General features: G+C 33.3%; 1 long non-coding RNA gene across 1 annotated transcript; it reads left to right on the top strand.

The window, feature by feature from the left end:
• Positions 1 to 2,036: 2,036 nt before the first annotated feature.
• LOC136066528 (uncharacterized) lies at positions 2,037 to 15,456 on the top strand. The gene is made up of 7 exons (XR_010628020.1): positions 2,037 to 2,324; positions 2,422 to 2,467; positions 2,618 to 2,663; positions 8,501 to 8,620; positions 13,438 to 14,273; positions 14,384 to 14,476; positions 14,567 to 15,456. It is a non-coding gene; the product is annotated as an uncharacterized LOC136066528 (long non-coding RNA).
• Positions 15,457 to 16,711: the final 1,255 nt, after the last annotated feature.

Here is a 16,711-nt window from a genome sequence, read left to right as displayed (position 1 = left end):
TTTGTGCCACGTGTCTGCTTAAGTTTTTTTAATATTTGTGCCAAGTGAGTTAATGAGTATAAAATATTAAGAATTTACTATTAATGAACTAGAAAATTAAAAAACAAAATAATCACATATATTTAATAAAAATCACCACACAATAAAGATTACCATACATTCTATCTTATTAAAAATTAGAAAAAAAAATGAACATAAGTAGTATTGAATTTAGGTAAGAATTTTAATATGTGACTAATTACGATTAATTAAAAAAACATTTTGACTAACTATTTATATTATTTTGATAAAAATTGTGTTTAATTTTAAATATATCCATAAGTATACATGTATTACATGCTTTTTTTTTTTTTTAATATGCAAATTCTTGTATATACATTATACAGAAAGTATGCAAAATGGCATACAATTGATAAGAATATTTGTTTAAGAATATTTATTGTGTTTATATACGAATATTTATTTAAGCTAATCAAATTACAAACAACTGTTTTCAATATATATAATCACTAGTCGCTAACTCATGTTATGCATGGGTACCTATCTATTTGTGAGGTAGACTAAAATAATTTTATAAAATCTTAAATTGATTAAGAACATACACAATTGCATGATTTGTTCTTGTATGACTTCAATTTGTGTTACGATTTGATAAAGAAGCCAATGCTTGAATGTGGAATATATTGCAAAAAAATAACTCAAAAATTTAGATATTAAAACTTCTGAAAGACAAAAATATATTAAAGAATCAGATGATTCACTGCTTAGAAATTATTGAAACAAAACAAAATATATATGACTAAATAATAGAAAATATAATAGAAAGATAAGTTACATTCAAAAGAATAATCTATGGTTATAACTATTAAAAGGAATCAAAAGATTCAGAGCTTACAAATTATAGATAATATATATATATAAATGTGTGTGTGTGTGTGTGTGTGTGTGTGTGTGTGTGACTACACAAATTTAGATGTTAAAACTTCCAAAATGCCAAAAAAGATATATAATTAAAGAGTAAGTTATTGGAACAATTCAAAAGAGAAATATAAGAAAAAGAAAAAAGTATACAAACCCACTAAGCAATAAGTTTTAAATTTTAATAGGTCTAAACTTTGAACGAACCTTATTAGCTTGTGACCCACGCTAAAAAATGTTGAGCAGGAGCCCACGTTGAAATAATGAAAGCCATACCTCCTCTTAATATATTGTATATAAGCTCTCTGCCGAAGAAATTAACATTCTTTCATATCGTGAGGTGAAACAAAGATATATGCAGTAGCAACAACCTTAAATTTCAATTATTGCAAGCTTTTGTATCTTGTAAAAATGGCTAAAAAAAGTTTGGTGGTTCATGTATGAAAATTAATTTTTAAAAATACATGAAAAACTATAAAATAAATGTTTTATTTTAACAAAGTAGAGGAAAAGAAAATAAAAGAATAAGAGCTCATACCTCTACTCGGCTTAAAAAAAAAAAAAATTTATTGGGGTTTGCATTGCTTCTATAGTGTTCATGATTAACCTCGCAAATTTAGAAATAAATTATCACTGTTTGAATTTGAATTTAAGTTGAACTTGTTAGAAAGATAGAGTCACTACAAAAAAAAACTAGTTGTTGTAGTGGGCTTTTTGCAGCAGTTTCGAAAAACACCACTATAAGTCACATATTGCGGCACTTTTTGTGCTGCCCCTGTATATGAGATATATTGCGGCGTTCATTTAGCCCGCCACAATAGATCTACCCTTCGTACTACAGCGGCGGTAAATAAAACCGCCACAATATATATATATTTTAGCGGCGTTGGACGTAGTTATAGCAGTGCTCCATCAAACCGTTGCAATAGATACATCATTTTGCAGTATACTATAGCAGTGGTACATAAAACTGCCACAATAAATGTGTTTTAGCAGCGTTCTATTTAGCTATAGCAACGGCATTGTAAAACTGCCGCAATAGATACTTTTTGCGGCATATCTTCTTAGTTATAGTGGCGGTGTGGACCACCGCAATAGGCCCCTTTAATTGCCTAAATGTAGTCTTATTTTTTTCCCTCTTTTTCTATCCTTTAAGCGCCATTTGTATTTTCATTTTAGCACCTTTGTGTTTTCCCTCAAGCCTCAAAACCTCTCTTCAGAGCTCAAAATCCCTTTTTTTGTTTTTTCATTTCCAAACCCACTGGCATTTCTCAAGGACCCACTCATCTTGTCCGCTGATACAGAGCTCGCCGCCGATACACATTCTTCCTAGTCATATCGCCGAAACCCTCTTTTCTTCCATTCTCATGTTCTTCCGTTCTTCCATTCTCATGTTCTCCACTAAGGTATCGCCGATACCCATTTTTCGATTTTTTTTTTCTAAATTTCAAATATGTTATGTTCTTAATTTTTTTAAGTTCATGCATGTATGAAATTTTGTAGATTCTGGATTTGGAGGAGCTGATTTCAAAGTTGAACTAAGGGAAAGGTACTCTATGAAATTATGTTTTACTTATTTCTTGTGTTCTTCACTAAGGTATCGCCGATACCCATTTTTTGATTTTTTTTTTTTTTTTAAATTTCAAATACATTATGTTCTTAATTTTTTCTAAGTTCATGCATGTATGAAATTTTGTAGATTTTGGATTTGGAGGAGTTGATTTCAAAGTTGAACTAAGGGAAAGGTACTCTACGAAATTTTTTCTTTGGTCTAAGTTCAATTTAGCATTATTGCTGTGTGGCTTGATTGTTTTTGTTAGGATAAAAACTTTCTTGGGAATATTAATATTAGAGATTGTTTTTGTTAGTAATGAATCTTATAAATTGTTGGGCCAATGTATATTGTTGGGTAAACTCAATATGCTAATTGAATTGTGATTGGTCTACTAGATTGACTAGGAAGAATGGATACTCTATTGTTAAACCCATACCCATATTTTATTTTCTATTGTTTTTTTTTTTTTTTTTTTTTTAAGAATGTAATTTGTGAAGTGGTCTGTTTTAAATGTCTTCTGTTTTTTTTTTTTTAATTTAATTTCTATTGTAAAAGTTTACTGTTTGTTTACTTTAAATTATGACTGTTCTATTATGGTGTGTAGAATGATAAAAACCCAGTATATCTCAAGTCGTTGGTCTGAATTTTATGTACTGCTACTTTGGTTGACTGAATTTTACTCATTGTGTAAGTGTTTGCTAAACATCACTACTACACTACCAAGAAATGAATGAGCTATGTAAAAAGTTTGACTTTTTGATAGGTATGTTTTGGTCCAAGATGAGAGGGAAAGGGAGATTCGAACTAGTGACCTTTGCTTCATTAGGGGTGCTTAGTAGTCGGTTGCGATTTGGCTCGGGGTTGCTCTTGTGGGAGGATTTTTGTAACAAAACAACCCCAAGTCATTTTCTAATATCAATTTTCTTTTTAATGATGTTTCTTTTATCCTTCTGAACTAGTTAAGCTTGGCATTTTCATCTGTCATTGCCATTGTAACCTCTTGATTAATATTCTGTGGCTTATAATTGAATCTTAGACTTTTCATGGATCCAAGTTATGTTGCATTATTGGATTCAAAGCTTTGATTGTGTAGTAGATTTTTTGTGGCGACTAAGAGTAAAGAAAATTTAGTTGCCTTACTACTTGAGAAGGCCTAAGTCTCATTGATCTTCTACCCTATAAAACTGACCCCTCTCTATTTTTAAACATTTATATGGAAACCCAAAACAAAAAAAAAAAAAAAAAAAAATTATTGTGTGGGTATAGGAGATATTATGCTCTACCCATGCAAAATTTTTTGATTTTCATTTCAAAGAAACTAGGACAGTCATTTGTAAGATTGAAGATTTCCTAAGAGTAGATGCATCCTTTGCCAAGAGCATTGTAACTCAATTGGTTGGCATCTTCTGTTGTTTCCAAAGGAGATAGTTATATTTTAGAATGAGTTAAAGAACTTAAAAAGCTTCTTAAAAAAAAAGAAAAAAAACTTAAGAAGATCACGTCAATGAGAATGATAAAATTGTATTTTTTATTTCAACAAAAAATGAATTATTAACAGGGACTATAACTTGGATGTTGTTCTTGTTGGGACTCTTAACTAGGGTCTGATTGACTTGATAAGATAGGTGGTATCGAATAAGAGCGCGGTTGAATAGACTTGTGGATTGAAGTAATATTGCTAAAGGACCAAAGTGTGGGCAAGAGGAAATTATAGAACTAATTGCAGTTAATGCATTTGTATCTTGAACTGCTGTTATGTCAGAACATTTGTATCTTAAAATGCTTGGTTTACTAGAATTAAACATTTGTTTGGATAGAGGGAAAGACTGTCTTTGCTTTTATAATGGTTTAGCATGAAGAGAAGTGTGGTGTGTGATTAATTAGGTTTGCTATTTTTAGGTAAAATAACTGGTGATGCTTGCTATCTATTACACTATGCAATTATAAGCAATGATGCTTGTATTAAATGTAGACCAATGTATATTGTTTGTGTGTATTTATTGTAACTTATCTATCTCAGTGCTGCTAGTCACATGCCAAATTTGTCTGCTTTTGCTTATTATGTTGTCTTGAGATCTATCTTATGTTATGATGATTTGTTAACCCTTGTTTTGTGCATTCATGAAATCACATGATAGGTGTTTATTGTAAACCATTTCATAGCAATGGATAAGAGTTGAATGAAAATTACCAATAGAAGGTTATGAGCATATTTAGATGGAGTCCAACAATTTCTGAATTTTGCATCTAACCATGCAGACCCAGATGGAACGATTTCATGTCCATGTAAAAAATGCGTGCATACAAATTCGTGGCCTACAAATGTTGTACAGGCTCACTTAGTGTCAAATGGGATTTTTAGGGGTTATGACCCTTGGGTTTTTAATGGGGAATCATTTTCTGCAAAGACTTTTACTGAAATTCCTAATAATCATGTCCAAGAAAACCCGATAGAATATGCCTTTCTTCTTGACATGTTGCATGACATGTTCTTCATACATGATATGACATCTAGGCTAATGGAAGAAGTCCCTAGTGTGCAACAACCCACAGAAGGTCCTGCAGAAGGTCCTAATGAAGATGTCCTTTAGTTTATGAAATTGGTTGAAGATAATAATCGACCTTGTTATGAAGGTTGTAAACATTTTAGCAAATTGTCAGCCATTGTGCATTTGTATCACATTAAGTGTCTTAATGGTTGGACTAACAAATCATTTATCATGTTGCTGCAATTTTTGCTTGATTTCCTTCATTCAAATGCTAAGTTGCCAAAATATTGTTATGAGGGAAAGAAGATTATTAAGGATCTGGGCTTGAGTTAGGAGAAGATTCATGCTTGTCCTAAGGATTGTGTTTTATTTTGGAAGGAGAATGACAACCTTGAAGTTTGTTCAAATTGTAACCTTTCAAGATGGGAAAGTAAGGAGTCTAAAGGTCAACAAAGTACTAATGCTTCCTCTAAGAAAGGAAAAAAGAAAGCTGCAAAGATTCTACGATGGTTCCCCTTAAAGGCAAGATTGAAATGACTATTTATGTCTTTAGAAACAGTGAGTCATATGACGTGGCATGCCAATGGTCATGTGAATGACGGGTTAATGAGACATCCTGCTGATTTTGAAACTTATAAATCATTTGACTCTAAGTACATAGAGTTCTCATCCAACCCTCGTAATGTGAGGCTTGGATTAGCAGTTGATGGTTTCAACTCGTACGGAAATATGAGTACTACTCATAGTACATGGCTTGTCATTTTGATCCCATACAATCTCCCTCCATAGATGTGCATGAAAAGGTTTTATTTCATGCTCTTATTATTGATTCTCAGTCCAACCTCTCCCGGGAATAATATAGATGTGTACTTACAAACCCTAGCAGAAGAACTGAAGGAGTTATGGGATGTTGGACTAGAAACATTTGATGTGTCTTCCCAAAAATCATTCCAAATGCATGCTGCATTATTGTGGACCATTAATGATTTTCTTGCCTATGGTGATATCTTGGGTTGGAGTACCAAAGTTGCTCTTACATGTCCTCCTTGTAACTATGATAGTCAGTCTCGTTGGTTAAGATATGAAAGAAAATTTAGTTATATTGGACATAGGCGATTCTTAGGTAGTGATCATAAATTCCGTAAGCAAAAAAAATCATTTGATGGATGGCAAAACAATGGATAACTTGAAGGCACGCCAAGACTTAAAAGATATGGGTATAAGCAGCGAACTTCACTTGGAAAGGGTTGGGAATGATCAGACACGTATGCCATATGCTTGCTTCTTTATGAATGCGAGTGAAAATGATGGTTTTCTGCAAGTTTTGAAGGATGTAAGAGTGCCAGATGGGTATTTTTCAAACATCTTACATTGCGTTAAACTCAAAGAGCGCAAGATTAGTGGGATGAAGAGCCATGATAATCACATCTTAATGCAGCAGCTTTTTCCAATAACAATACATGGATCTTTGCCAACTGAAGTAAGTAAACCCTTGATTGACTTATCTTGTTTTTTTAGGGAGATATGTTCCAAAGTACTAAATGTGGAGGAACTTGGAGCTCTTGAGAAGAGAATTGCAGTTACGTTGTGTGAGTTGGAAATGATATTTTCTCCTCCTTTTTTTTTACAGTGATGGTACATTTAGTTATGCATTTGGCTAGCAAAGCCAAAATGCCTGGCCCTGTTCATTATCGTTGGATGTATCCCATAGAGAGGTAACATTTATAGTAACTTCATCTATTTAGTTTTGTTTAACTTAGCAATTTCCCATTATTGATCTTGGGTTTTCCAATAGGTACTTGTCAAGACTTAAGTCTTGCGTGCATAATAAAACTTGGCTAGAAAGCTCCATTGCAGAAGGGTATATAGCGGAAGAATGTTTAACATTTTGCTCATGTTACTTTAAATCTGTTGAAACTCTATTCAACCGACTTATAAGGAATGTCGAGAAATCCATGAGTGCAGTGGTGAGCATTACCCTAGAATCAAATACATGGATCCAAGCACATCGTGATATGCTCTTCACTTGTGAAGAAGTCACCTCATTTTGTGAGTAAGTAATATGTCCTTGCGTACCCTTCCATGACATTCTAGTACAATACTCTAACTTAACCCTAACATGTTTGTCTACACAGTGTTTTTCATGTATCTGATGATTTTATTCAAAAACAACACATGAATAAATTTTGCAGCTGGTTTAGGGACTATGTAAGTGAGGCATATATAAAAAACTATTTTAGGTTGTAAAACATTAGATAGCATGCTTATAATAAAAGTCTTTGTCTATAATAGGTAATGTCAATGGATGCCTCTGAGAAAAAGAATTTGTTTGATAAAGTTAGATGGCTTGTGCGATATCCAGATAATGAAGCGAAATGGTTCAAGTGTTATGTTATAAATGGTTTGAAATTTCACACCAAAGATTCTGAGGCATCTAAAAAAACTCAAAATAGTGGAGTTTGTGTTGTTACTGAAGGGTGTGCTACTTATTATGGTGTACTAATCGATATTATTGAGTTGAACTACTTTGATAAGTATCGATATGCAATATTCAAATGTCATTGGGATGACGTTATTAGTGGGAGAGGATGCAAAAAAGTTGAGTTTAAATTTTCACGTGTTAATTTTTCAAGATTGATACACACGGGTGATCGGCCGATTGACGAACCTTATGTATTAACATCTCAAGCCGCAAGTTTTTTACGTGGAAGATGCGAGACATAAAGATTGGGTGATGGTGGTCAAAACCAAACCTAGGGAGGTGTTTGATGTTGGTATTAATACTTCACATGACGATGATGATGAAGTGAATACCTATTTTGAAAATGTCCCTTATAATATAATTACTGATGATGCATGTGATGATGCAAATGACAACCACGCTTGGGCTCGAGTTAATGAAGAAGGAACCATTCATGATACACCATTGATCAGTGAGGATGAATTGCCTGAAGACAACTTTATCGACGATGAAGAGCTTAGTGATGATGTTAGTAGTATAAATGTCATCATTTGAACAATCCTAAAGAGTTAGTAGTGTAAAACATTACTTGTTCAAGGCCTAAAATATATGTTTACTATGTTTATGAACAGGCCCAATTATGTTTTTTAAAAATAAGATAGTTTATTCTCCTTAATTGCATGTGTCTTTGGTTGCTGCATTGTTTGGTCTGGTGATTCAGGTGAACTATCCTTAATTGTATGTGTGTTTGGTTGCTATATGTGTCTTGGCTTAGTTATATGCCTTTCATAGCAAAGGGTAATTTAAGTATTACAACCTAAGAAGTGTCCTAGCTTAGTTGTATGCCTTGCATGTGTGTTGGGATTTTGACAAAGGAATGTATTTTTATGTCATCTAGTGATTAAGGTGGTTTTTCATTGAATGCAAGTCTGCATGTTTGATGTATGCTGTATGGACTAGTCATTATTTTTCTTTGTATTTGATTTTTATTTGAAGTATATGTTTGAGGTATGCAATTTGCCTTGTACCATTACTTCTTATTGTGCTTATACAGTTGTTTATTTCATTCTTTGACAGTTGAAAATGGCAAAGCGAAAGACAAATTTGTGCACGCATGTGAAGAGTGTAACATTGGATGGAACTTCTACACAAGATGTGGATCAAGCATTAGACCAAGCAATCATGTTTTTGTGCAAGGTATGGGCTTTTAATCAATAACTCATGATCTCTAAACACCTTAACAATTGAATAAAACCATATTTATGCTGTTAGATAGGTTAGGGGTCTTTGTTTGTTGCAATGGTATACTGATGACTAGGTAATGGATTTCATGCTCAAGGTATTTTACACTGATTAGTCAAGCTAACTTGATCAGTCAAACTGACTTGCTCAGTTGCTCTTGATCAGTAACTCAAGAATGGTCTAGTAGGTCAAGGAAAGAAAAAAGTTTCAATGTGCAAATAGAGTAGAGACAGTTGAAACATCGTGTGTGTGTGTGTGTTCAGGTTTTTTACTTTGGGTGATTCTCTTCTAATGAATTACTTAACAAATTTAAAAAGATTGATAGAGTTAGGCCAATGAGCCTGTAAATAATCAAAATTTTCTTATCCTATACAACCTTTGTTACAACTAGTACAAGCTTGTTAATTATTGCTAAAGCTCAAGTACTAGAATAAACAAGTCAGGTAGCTAGGATGCACTGCATCAGTTGTGTCTAGAAATTCCCTATCAAAATAAGTTTTTGCCAACTTTGTATAGAGAAAAAAATATATTAAAATAACAAAAAAAAAAAAAACTAGTTTTATACCCTTTTCTTTTATTTATTTAATTTTTTTATTAAATAGGACCCACTTTTGTACAATCTTAACAAGCATCTATGCGGTGTTTGTTTAACATTTGCCCTTTTCTATTACTTTTCATTTTATTTAGGACTTGGCTTGGGTCTAATGCCTCAAGTACATTGGATCCCTTACAATGGCAACACATCGCTAAAAAGCTAATACATGTTATCATCGTAATGATCCAATGCACTAAAGTACTGAATTAAATTGTTGCCTTTTAAAAAAGAAAGTTTTTAAAATAAATAAACAGTTTTATTCTTCAGTTAGCAATTTACAAGTAGTTCAATAACTACACAGCTGGTTACAGCTAATAAGAAACAAACACCCAGCTCAACATTTCAAGGCTTAGCCACCTTGAAATTTACAATTGTTGGCTACATTGACTCTTAGCACAGTATCAGAGATACCCCACAAGCAACAAAAAACTACCTTGTTCTAAACAGAAATATAGAAACTGCCATATTACTCAATTCTATTTTTAATTTCACATCTCATATCACTCTCACAAAGTCTTCTCATAATTAATTTTTCCTTGATGGACAATAGTCTTTGGGGTTCAAATGTGGTAGGAAGCAGCCCACAGAGCTAATCTACATAAAATAGACCTCAAGCTCTTGTTTCTCACCAAAAAAAAAAAAAAAAAAGACCTCAAGCTCTTGAGTCATGCCTTTTATTTAGCCACAGATAGTAGGGGGTGGCTGCTCCATCTATATCAGAAAATAGGGACCACCAAAACTAGTTTTTATCGAAAACCAGTTTTTGGTTGATGTGCCATAGGTATTTATGCAGGAAAGTCACATTGATTAAGGCCCTTGAGAAGAAAGGGAATTCTCTAGGTACTCAAGGAATGACTTTATTGATTTCTCCATCAATCACAAATCACATCTTGAGAATGACATGAATTCACATTTAGCCAACCATTAGTGAAAACTTCAATACCATATGTATATTTTACAATTAGAAATTACAGTTGTTTGGGCTAATTAATTCTTGTGCATGGTTAGAAACTGAAACTTAGTTAAAAAAAAAATCCAATTCTAGTTCAGACTAACATGTTTTTGGGCAATGCCCTCGCTTATTCCCTTTTGACCACTTTATCTGTCATCCTACAGTTACATACTATTAACTCTTAAGCCTTATACGATATATAATCCACAGTAATACACTTTTTAAGTCCTGTATATTATATAGTACTTCATTAAAAATGTAGAACTATGTCACATTATGAAACAACCTTTCCCACCAACACCCCACTCACCTAACACATGGAGGAGCCATAACCTTCTAACAAGTAGCTAATCAAATACTCCTTGTCATGTATGCTTTGTTCACAAAATAGCAACACGCTAGCCAGGGTTTTTTTCCAACTTTTATTAAATCAAAGCATTAAAATAGGACATGAATTCTCCTCAAGAAGCTTCAATAAAATTTAAATTTAGTTTTACAACACCAAAATAGCATTGAACTCTTGTTTGAAAGAAAGAAATAATAATATCACAAACTTATCGTACAGTTTAAAAGTAAAACCAAGCCTTTTCACCAAACCCGAAATTATCTCTCTTGCTTTTTACAGTTCCTAAGGTAAAGCTTCTTCAATCTTCAATCTTCACATCTTTTCATTTTTAATGAAATGGTGCTATTTTTTCTATTTTTTTTCTCTAAATGAAGTAAGACTATTATATTAGATCAAATTTTGGGCCTTCTCTTTTTTTGTTGTTTTCTTTGCATAAAATCAATAGCTTAAGTCAAAGATGAACGGTTTTAGATCCCTTAAAACACAACCAGATTGGTTAGCCTAGATTAATTAGCCAAGTTGTTACTTAGTCAATTTAAACAATTCTAGGTTAAAACAATCAAACAATCATATCAAAATAATAAAGCAGCGGAATAATAAAAAACACAATGATATGATCACCCAGGAAACCACACGGTAAAAACCTGGGGAGGATTTGACCTAGCTATCCTCAAGGTAAACCTGAATCCACTATGCGAAAGAATTGAAGTTCATACAGAAGGACTACAAGCTCCCCGCTTGACTTCCTAATGCTACCCACCAGTAGAACTTACTGACACGATCACGTGCAAGCTCCGAATCCACGGACTCCTTCTTTCTTGGATTCTTCAATCAGCTACAAGCACCCCCGCTTGATTATCTTTAAGCTTCAATGGTAGCAATCAAGTTGATCATCAAGATATAGATAATATCTCCAACTTGAAAACCCTAAGCTTTGTGTAAAGGAAAACTCCTCAAAGATCTCACAAGAGATTTACACAAAACAGCAATGTATGAGCAACAATACAATTGGAGCAACCTTCAAAAAGGTGGCTAGGGTTTTGTTTATATACCTAGCGTAAAAACATAAAACCCTAAATGTTTAATGAAGTAGGGCTGAGTTGGAAATTCTGCAGAAAAAACAACCTGTGCGATTTTCGATCGATCGAGTCTATTATTCGATCGATCGAGCCAGGCCGAAAGTCCCAAGTACTTCTGCAGCCACTCGATTCCAACTTTACAATAATAAACCAACTTTGAGCAAGCCTAAACAAGACTAAATACATTGTTTTGATCGTGGTTTGCCAACATTACAAATTAGAGTTCTGAATACATAAAATCCTAAGACCTTAGAACCTAACAAAAGATTTTATATTTTGGGGTTTTTCTTCATTTTTCTCATCAACCAAACTAAGTAATTACTTTCTTGATACTATATTACCTTCATTCTTATGTTGTGTTCTATGTTTCTTTTAATTGTGACATCTAAATTCTCTATGTCAATTGGGTATTTAACTAATTGTAGTCTTAAGAGGTTGCTCATGCAACTTGAGAAGCAATTATGGGTGCTTCATAGCATAGATTACATGTAGTATGCTGGTTTTGGTAAGCGTGAGGAAAGGAACAGTTTATGGTTGAAGTAGAGAAAAACCGAGTTCAATTTCTAAGTTTGGTCACCCACCCAGAAAAAGAAAAAAGAAAAGAAAAGAAGAAGCTCAAATAATGTGAAAAAAATCCAATGGTTGTTTAATATTTACAATTGTTCTTCATCATCATGGTTGTATTTATTATTAATTGGTCTTATTATAGATTAAACTGTTCTTGTATGCTATAATATGACAACCTTGTCCACCATCTGGACAGGGCTTTTTGAAGTCTATAGTTTAAAATTCATAATTTTTTTAGCGAAAATCATACCGTGGGTTTGGGTATTAATTTCAATTATTTGATTACATGGACTTTTGATAATTTTTTAAAAAGTTCACATGGAATGGGGTGCCTTTGCAATTACACATGTAAGGATTGTAATGTGAACTTATTGTAATGTGAACTTGTTCCATAGCTCACACCATGTTTTCCAAAAATTGTATCTCTTTGTGTCTCATGGCTGTGTTGGGAAAGGGAATTCAGTTTATTGATCTCTATTCTGCAGGATGTTTGAGGGTTTCTTACCTTTTTCCTTAAAGCACTCCCAAATATGCATTTGGTAGAAGTTACTTTGGGTAGTAATTGGAGAATTTGCATAACTTGTCCTTTATTTTTAATAAATTATTTTTATTAAAAAAGTATATGCTGATTAAAGAACCATGCATTTTAGACATTTCATAACTCTAGTCCTTGCTTAGGGCTCTTTTTTATGTAGCAAATGACAAAGGTCAATTAGAATTAAATAAACCAAAGTTTAAGGACAAAGGTTAGTTTTAAAGTTTATTTTATTTATTATCTAAATTATAATCACTAACCAAATTGTGAATTAATGGGATTCAGTTGTTCAGCTGCTATAGACATTTTGTTAAATGTGATTCATGCCTTGGATTTCATCTTAGTATGTCCATAGAAGGCCAAAACAGAACATTGAGAAGCAGAACAAGAACAAAAATCGTAAGCTAACTAATAGTTCTTATACTTTTATAGTGTTCATATAATAATACTCTTACATTGTTGATTGGAATTATTAAAATTTTTACTGCATCAACATTTCATAGTGCCCTATTTTCTTTAAAAAATTTAATTCACATTTAAATCAGAATTGAAGGACAGCATTCGAGTAAATTAACTTTTGCATTTGCAAATGCTTCCTAGAGTTTGATTCTATGTTTAAGCTACATACTTTCTCTTTTATTTACTTTATCTACCTAATTTTAACCTTTGGTTGATATTGTTTGCTTTGAATTTCAAAGGTGCCACCAGTTGCACGTGCCATTCGCGAGCCGAGCAAGTACTTGGATATTTGGGATCTTCCCAATGACCAATAAAAAATTACTGTTCATGCTTGAAAGTACTGTTTATATGCCATGAACAGTGCAAGAGGCGCTGGACTTAAAAAAAAAAAAAAAAAGTAGGAAGAAGAAGAAGAAGAATCAGCCAGACGCAAACGTGGGAAGCGTGAAAATAGTGCAAGAGGCGCTGGACTTTAAAAAAAAAAAAAAAAGAAGAAGGAAGAAGAAGAAGAAGAAGAAGAATCAGCCAGATGCAAACGTGGGAAGCGCGTTTTGCGCTTCCCAAACGCACCTCAAGTGTTGCCATTAAACAATATGCATTAGTCGGTTAATGAGGGAGCAAGGAATGTCACTAGATGGTTGGGTACGATTGCGCGGAAACCCAACATGTGCCCAATTAGACATCTTAGTTGGAAGGCCATGCCAGTAGAACTTAAAGAAGAGTGTTGGCGTCTTGTTGAGATATTAAAGAAGTTAAAGTACTTGTAATTATGACATTTTGCACTAGGCTTTACATAAGTATTTTAGCATGAAAACATTTGTAACTTTTTAACTCAACTCTTTGATTGCAACGAAAGTACTCTATGCCTACTAATCCTGTTGCATATGTGTCTCTGAATACATTTACCTTACAAAAAATTGGGAAAGCTTGGAGGGACCATAAGTGTAAGCTAAAAAATAAGCATTATATACCAAATTCAAGAAACAAAGCACGGGTGAAGAATAACCGACCCAAATGATGCATACCAGAAAATTGGGATGTACTTGTTGAGCATTGGTATATTGAAGACGCAATGGTATATATCAAACTTCACATGCTTCATGAAGATCATATATTTACCTTTGTACTTGTGAAATAGGCACTTAAAGCATGCTATATATAATCATGTAATTTTCTTAAATGTAGATAGAGTCAAAGAAGAATAATGACGGTCATTCCAAACAGGATGACTTACACTCTGCTAGTTCTTGTTGCTTTGCTGTGCATGCTGCAAAAAAGGTAATAATTTGTAAATGATGTTGACCACTTCTTATAGCCTTATGTGGATCCAATATTCCTAACTACATAAAAATGCTATTCATGATGTAGGCAAAAGCGGATGGGCGTCCTGTAGAGCGTGCTGCATTATATCCAATAGTGTATACTCAAAAGAATGGATCTGCAATTAATCCCACTGTGCAAGCAAAAATGGTGAGTAATTTCTATGAGAGTTGTATCATATGGATCATTGAGGGGATGCTGGTGTTAATTTGTTACTAGAAATTAAGAAATAGATTGCAAGGACAGTTTCATCAATGGCTAGTACTTGTAAAATAATGAAAAAAAAAATGTAAATATTTTCAGATTGAGGCAATTGTGAGAAAAATGACTTAAAGTTGGAAGGGCAGTGGCAATAGTAGCTACAATTGTTGCCTTAGCTCCTGCTATTACACCCTAATTTTTGGAAAAGAAGAAGATTAGGTCTCACTACTTCACCCCACAACCTGTTTTGAATTGGTTTTCAAAGAATTGATTTGAAAAGTATGGTCTAGAATTGCTTTTGTTTTTAAGATTTGTTGATCAAAAAGTATGGTCTAGAAAAAAAACAAAGATCTACGATTCGTGAGAATGGTCCCCCACCACAAAAAAGGTAACTCATCTTTAGAATAATATATAGATTATGGTTGCTATACTAGGGGCTAATGCTGCTATTTGTGTATACTCGTTGTGGTACTTAGTGTGAGTTGTAATCGTGATACTTGGTACTTACTGTGAGCTGTATTGTGGTACTTGGTAGTGGCTAGTGGCATGTCTTGCATTAATTAAGGTGAAAGGTGTGATAGTGAAAGATGAAGAGCAATTTCTTCCCTTCATTTCATTTAAAGATTGTTATTTAACACTTTTCAAACTGATTCGGCTGTATCATATATAATTTCCAACTGCCAATAGCCCCTGTTCTAACTTTTTTGTTTTGTTGAAACCTAAATATCAGGACAAAGTTAGGGACATATTTTTTTGTAATTGACATATCTTTTAACAAAACATACTTTACTTGTATTTGGGTAAATCTAAGTAGGTTCAAGATGATTATTACAAGTGGTTAAATTAAAAACATGAAGATTACTCAAGAATTGCTCGAGAAAAGTGCAATTTGCAGGTCTCGATACCTTCTTGACAGAAGCTTGATCTATCGAGATTCATTAAAGCTTGACAGATGTCTCGATCTATCGAGCTTACAGGATTTTGATTATAACCAGCAATGTTTTTATTCTAAAAGGCTATTTGTTTATGGGTTTGTATATTCCTTATTGGATTAGGAAAACCCAAGGTTTGTGAAAACCTATTTGGAATAGAAGAGCCCATTAAGCTCTTATTTTAAAAGGAGATGGAAAAAGAAAATCCCTAACCCTAGAGAGCTTTATATGGTTTTCTTTTTGAAACCCTAGCCTCCTCCTACAGAAGAAAGAGTTCTTGCTGCATTTCTTGTACGCCTGTGGATTTTGTAACTAAGCAAAGTCTCTTGCACCAACATTAAAGATCTTATTGGTTTTTCTATGTAAAGATGCTGCAAATCAACTACAACAATCAAAGGGTTGCTGTGAAGTCAGTCACGTACTTGGATTCGTGCAAAGGAGTAAGCCGCATACTGGGATATGTGCATCAGATTGGTTAGTCATGTACTGGGAGCCATGCATTATAAGGAGATATTGTCATTACAGAACAAGTCCAATTGGGTATTGGGGTAAGGGTTCAACTGTAGGTTGGTATAAGGTACTAGGATTTCTTTACTTGTAACCGCTTATTGTGATAATAGTGGATTCTCGAGAATGATGACCTTAAAATCACCCGATGGGGTTTTTGCCCTGTAGGTTTTTTCCATTCGTAAACAAATCACCGTGTCAATTTATTTCTCGCTGCATACTTTAGTTATTGGTGATTTGTTTGTGCTGCCACATACAATTTCATGTTAATTTGATTAATTAATAAACTTAGCTAATTAATCAATTAATTCATCACAAGAAGTCAATTCGTTTTTGGCCTATCAGTAACTCATCTTTAGAATAATATATAGATTATGGTTGCATACTTAAGGCTGATGCTACTGTTTGTGTATACTTGTTGTGGTACTTAGTGTGAGTTGTAATCGTGATACTTGGTACTTACTGTGAGCTGTATTGTGGTACTTGGTAGTGGTTGGTGGCATGTCTTGCATCAATTAAGGTGAAAGGTGTGATAGTGAAAGATGAAGAGCAA

Source organism: Quercus suber, unplaced genomic scaffold, assembly GCF_002906115.3.
Source record: "Quercus suber isolate HL8 unplaced genomic scaffold, Cork oak 2.0 scaffold_38, whole genome shotgun sequence".
Lineage (NCBI taxonomy): Eukaryota > Viridiplantae > Streptophyta > Magnoliopsida > Fagales > Fagaceae > Quercus > Quercus suber.
The sequence above is the reverse complement of the archived record's forward strand: the minus strand, read 5'-3'. Positions and strand labels throughout refer to the sequence as shown.